General features: G+C 40.1%; 2 protein-coding genes across 3 annotated transcripts in view; one reads left to right on the top strand and one right to left on the bottom strand.

The window, feature by feature from the left end:
- Window positions 1-5,754, top strand: part of LOC116692455 (rho-related GTP-binding protein RhoA-C) — a 732,216-nt gene that overhangs the window by 529,602 nt on the left and 196,860 nt on the right. The window lies entirely within an intron of this gene.
- LOC116692437 (potassium voltage-gated channel subfamily A member 3) overlaps window positions 4,669-5,754 on the bottom strand; it is a 9,371-nt gene continuing 8,285 nt past the window's right edge. The window contains exons 2-3 of one of the 2 annotated variants that reach the window (XM_032520735.1): window positions 5,658-5,722; window positions 4,669-5,512 (exon numbers count right to left, since the gene is read on the bottom strand). The gene's annotated coding sequence lies outside the window, so the exon portion shown is untranslated. The remainder of the gene's footprint in view (window positions 5,513-5,657; window positions 5,723-5,754) is intronic. The other variant, XM_032520734.1, reaches the window with a different exon arrangement.

The following is a 5,754-nucleotide window of genomic DNA, read 5'->3' as shown; positions in this document are numbered from 1 at the left end:
TGATCAATTCTTTAGAGTCAGAGGAACAGAGGGGGAAGGTGAAAGACAACAGGGCCGGTCTTGACCTCTTCACAGAGACAATGCAAATTTTCCTAACCTGGTTGCATCGTACATAAACAGAAATACATTGTTTTTAACTTTTTATAACTCAACAGCACTCATGTATTGTGAAAGACTCAAATTGGGACAAAAGCATATCGTCCCAGCCCTACAACTCATAGAAAGATGTAATAAACTACTGAATTGGCATGTCCATACACTCCCCACCAGACCACGTCCACTCACTGACAAACACAGTTAGACAAAGTGACTCCATGCTTTTTTTATAGCCCCCATTAACATTAACTTGGCCGCTTTGTCTCTGTTGTTTTTCCTGAATTACTGAATGACCTCTTCACATGCCACCTAACCTTTTATTTTAATGTGAACACATGGAAATCCTTCTATTCCAACTTAATTATTGCATGTATGCATCAAAATAACACTCCCCAACAGGCATTATCCTCTATGACTGGGATCCCCCTATATCTAGAGATCGACCTTAGAAGTTCTCTCACTGCCAGTTGAGAGCAGCCAGGCTGATGATGATTGCTGCTTTCATGGTGAGACATGTCCTCAACTTTGGAGTTGAGTACTCAACTATTGATTTTGGATGTGGTTTCACTTTCTGTTGCTCTCAAAGCCTTTAAAAGCAAAGACAGATCAATGAGCTGGGCTGGTCTGGAGGTGTGGCTTAGCTAAGAGAGTAAACTTGGGAGTATATTCATTATTTCTGCATGAGTACAGCTGAATATGTCTCCCATACACCAAGAGCTTGCAGAAAAGTTCATTGAATATGCAGTGAGTATGGTATTTTCCCCCCAACAAATGGTTTCTTCACACACTGCAAGAAGCATTTAAGTGCTGCCTGTTCAGGCAGTTCAATCAAATCAACAGTCAATGTATACAAGCCACAGTCAGTTACTTCTGTTATCTGTAGTGTGTGTGTCTGTCTTTCTTATGTGACAGGGACTTGTGCTTACACTGTGTCAGAGCCAGCATACATCCCTCAGGTAAGGTTGCACTTGACCAAAGAGCAATGATGGTGAAGGGACCAAAGGGTGCACGGGAGGAAAAGGTTGGAATAATGTCAGGAGGAAGATAACGTATTTGTCAGAAAGTAGAGGATTGGTAAAAGAGCAAGTAAGGAGATGAACATAATCACTAGGAAATGTAGTTAGAAATGTGCAGAAAATGAAAATGAAGGGTAGGGACAGAACAATTGAGGTGTAGAGGATAGCCAATAAAGGTCACAGTGACAGAGTGATGAGTCATCCAGTAGAGCACAGCAGCATCTCTCTCACTCTCGGTTTCACACTATCACCCTCTTCGCCATCTGTCTGTTTTGACAGCAAAAACTGAGACAACTTGCGGCAGATCACCCCTACCAACAGCTAGAAAACAAATCTAATGTGTCTTAACATCTGGGTATGAATATGATATTGCTTTGCATGAGCACATAATCACACGCATGTGTTTGAGTTGGTACATGCACATGTCTGAGATTGTTTTGTTTTGTTTGTTTGCATAAAGAACATAATTGTGTCAGAATAGGCTGTCCCAACCTTGTCTTCTGCACTTGTGGCTGGAAACGGAACCTGATCAGCCAATCAGCATCCAGTAATAATCTGACTTTTTTGTGGAAGCAGTAGCAACAGCATCATCACCCTTAGCAACCATCCTTCCCATCTGCCAATGAAATGGCTCTGATACTGAACATGGAAACATCACACAACTAAAAGTCACTAAGACAAATGCACTGTAGGTGGCAGGTGGAAGTTTAATATTATGAATTTTATGTCATGTTTTGTATGTTTGAAAAATGTATAATCATTAGTGTGCTTATTTCACAAGGTCTCATTTAAAAGGTAATAGATTTAGGTCAAATCAGCTTTAACTTAGAATCAGAAGATTGTTTTAGAGGGCTTTACAACTTGAGCAACATAAGACACCATTATTATTACTCCCTTGGTTTGATCAGTACTATCAATGCATGTAACTTTAAAGCAGCTATATTCAATATTTTAACAATATAAATACGTTAAATAAAAATGTATAAAAAATGTGATGATGTGAAAGTGGTCCCTCATACTGTGTGGTCATGAACCTACAGATAATTATCACCCGAATATGCAGCTTCCCTTGGCTTTACTGTTTTGGTTCACACTCACCGCGATGTTTTCAGCTTGGCTCAGCACTAATGGCAGACAGTCACTATACAGCTGGTGAACAAAGTGAAGTATTAAGCAGCTAAAGAGCCTGATATTTTTCTAAGCAGTTGCTAAAGACCAAAAACAGACATAAAAGAGAGTGAATATTGCCATGCAGGAGACAAACACAACATATAATAAAATTGTTACTCCTTGCTGGATGTGTAGATAGACAATTGTTTGCCATATCAACTTAAAAGGTGATATGTGCAACAAGGCAGGCCTGCTTGAAGATTGAAGATGAAGATTTACAAGGAATGTTTAATGGGACTTTTTGGGACCGATTGGAGGGGATTGCTATGGACAAAGTACAAATGGCGATACACTGGTAAGAGAAATTTACGTTCAACCATGTATATTTAGCCAATGTAAATAGCTCACGTATTTTCTGTGAACAGTTAACTTCATTTAAAATTGTATGGAGCTTTTTCTTCAGCAGGATGCAAATCAAGTTCCTTCCCAAAACCATTTTGCAGACCCACCGTCGCTGCTCACGAAGCTTAGCCCCGTCCAAGACTATTGTGATTGGTTTAAAGAAATGCCAACAACCCAGAGCATTTTTTTTCTCCCATCTCAGGATGTATCTGGGATGTAGCCAGTACTCCACAGCGCTGTGGAGATAGGTCTGGCAATGCGAGACATTGAGGTTTAATGTCATTCCATCTTCCTAAAGATGTTGAAATATCCTTTAATCTTAGCTGTTGTTGGCATTCAGCCCTGTAATCCTCTATGTTGTGTGTGTGTGCATACAGTCTGATGTTGGCTCATGAATGGGTTATGTTGGCATTGTTTTAACTGTCTAAATGTAGTCCCTGCATGTTTAGACCCAATCTGCCAATGGGGCAAAACAATGAACCTCTGCCAGAGACTTACACTCATATACAGTACCTCACAACACACACAGATCCACAAAATGACACCCTGCCAATTCCCACCTTTCTCAGAAGTGACACTCTGCCAGCGCCAACCCTTTCCAGAGCCCATGTCTACATAAACACTGATGATACTATTACAGAAAGAGGATCCCTTTGATGCACCTATTGAGAGCTGAATCTATTCTATATGGCGTTTCTCTTCATCTCGCCGACAACCCTCCCTGGTTGCTATGGAGATTTCCTAGTAAAACGCCATGGCTGGTGGTGAGCTTTGATGACATTATAGGTATTTCTATGATCTCATAGATATATAAATACCTATGATGGTCTGAAAGGGAGATGTATCTTTCACTAACATTTTTAGTAAGAAAGCCAGGGAAAGAAAATGAGCCAGAAATAGAAAGACTTTAAAGGGGTTAAATTGTCCACAATTGTGATGCACTAATACAAATTAGGAGTACTTAGTCTAGAACTACCACATTTCCAAAATGCGAAAGGTAAAAGAAAGAAAAGTGGATACACAATAGCCTCAAGAGATGGCTCGAGGCTGTTGAGGTATTTGCGAGCTGGTGGGCTCACAGGAGCAATAAAGCACACTTGCTCATACACAGGATGACAGCATGATGGCTGTAAACCTCTGTTAGAATGTTAATATTTACCTCCTGTGGCACAGAGATTATATGAAGTTTTCCACTGGACTCATACACAGTTCAGTTCTCATTAAGGTTACGCCGTGCAGTTCGGGGAGCAGCCAAATGGGTGGAAATAAATGTCCACTTAAAATTGGGAATCACCGTCTCTTTTCCAAGCCAAATATAAATCCCTGGTGATGCAGTTCTTAAATCTGTCAGACACAATAGTGTCTTATCCTTCTATTGCATTGATGTTAACAAATTGACGCAGTATTCTCACACAAAGGATTGGCCCAGTCACCCTGTTACAGAGCGGTTGCCTGCTCTGTCTGTTTGAGCACAGCCACATGGAGGCTTCTGTTGCACAAGTCTGTTTTTCTGTAACCAGCCGTCTAAAGGGCTGCGAGCCAAACGCTGTTGTTCACTACCTAAAGACTGCCACTGTGGTTGGCTCTGCATAGGAAAAATGATGTGTGAACAGCATAATTTGGGATTTTAATGCCCCCATTAATGACTGAAATTAGAGCAGCATTGAACAGATTCATTAATCATTCACAGAATCACATTTTTATATTTTAAAAGCACTGCAATCACTTGATCTAGTGCCCTATACTTGATGGTTTTACTTAAAATACTTTTTACTTAATGAAATTCAAATTAAATAGGTTGCTAATACTAAACACATAATTGGAGTGAATATTCGAAGTTGATTAACTGTAAAGACACATCCACACAGTTGTTTCAAATGTCTATATTCATGACATAATCAAAACAAACTGTACGCACACATAATAGGTAATAAGGTCTATAATTAGACCAAGATATTGTTTGACATAAATGAGTACCATTCTCTCAGTAATTGAGTGAAAACAGACTGCTGCTCCTCTGAAAGAAAGACAGTACAGCTCATAATCTCTTTATATGAGTCATGTTTAAGACAGCACAGAATCACACAACATAAATACTGGCATACACAGCCTTCCCCTGACATTATTCTGCCCCATCCCAAAAAACACCAGTGCACTCTGGGATAAAAGAGAGCCTCTGTATTGTTCTCCATTTGCAGGTCAGGGGAAAGGCTGCAACCAGCACATGTACGTAGGTGTGTGTTTCACATATACAGAGCACACAGAGCTAACCAAAGGCATATGGCTAACAGTCTTTGATTTGTATCACAGTTTCATATCAGCAAATCAGGGTTGGCCTCAGTTTTTGCCACTTTTGACTTAAGGTAAAAGCTGTTTGTGAGTTATTATCCACAATTAATATAATTTCCCAGCAATATGGATACAGAATGTAGAAATCTGTGTAAAGTTCAGGAATTACGGTAAATGTGCTTTGCAAAATTGCTGCCCGTTTCCTAAATCTGTCCTTTTGAAATTGAAAGCAGTATGGAGAATTGTCAGAGTCCCTAACAGTTCCAGCTGGATTCTGCTACTGTCGGAATCCCTTTTGATCCTGTGATGGTTCCACTCACAGCATGTTCAGAAGAGAAGCAGTCATAAAGGAAACTGCAACTACAAAACTGTACTTGGAATATGTTATACATCTTTTTGTTGTCATTCTTGCAATTGCATTTAGGATTGAGTGTTCCACTGGAGGGGGAGAACTGGTACAGTAGGCACATAGTCCAGGTTAAAGGACACCAGTCAGCAGGAGGAGGGTAAGGGAAGAAAAAGTGATCCGGTGAGAGTTCTGTCTCAATTCTTAACTTTGGCCACTATGACGCAACGGGAAGACCAGAGTTCTTGTGCCCCTAAAAAGAAAAAAAGGGTCACTGTAGGTTAATTAGTAATCTATATAGCTCTAAAATTAAGTAAAAGTTTCATAACATCATAACATTGTTAGTTGAAGTTCAGAAATGTCACATTTACTCTCCTTATCAAAGGGAGTCTCTGTACCTACATGGAAGGCAGTATAATTGGGGTCGTCAGGAGGTCTGTGCAGACATATCGAACAACTTTCACTTGAGAGAGAGAGAGAGAGAGAGAGAGAGAG

The sequence above is a fragment of the Etheostoma spectabile genome, chromosome 7 (genome assembly GCF_008692095.1).
Source record: "Etheostoma spectabile isolate EspeVRDwgs_2016 chromosome 7, UIUC_Espe_1.0, whole genome shotgun sequence".
Lineage (NCBI taxonomy): Eukaryota > Metazoa > Chordata > Actinopteri > Perciformes > Percidae > Etheostoma > Etheostoma spectabile.
Note: the sequence above shows the minus strand (reverse complement) of the source record. Positions and strands in the feature narration are given on the sequence as shown.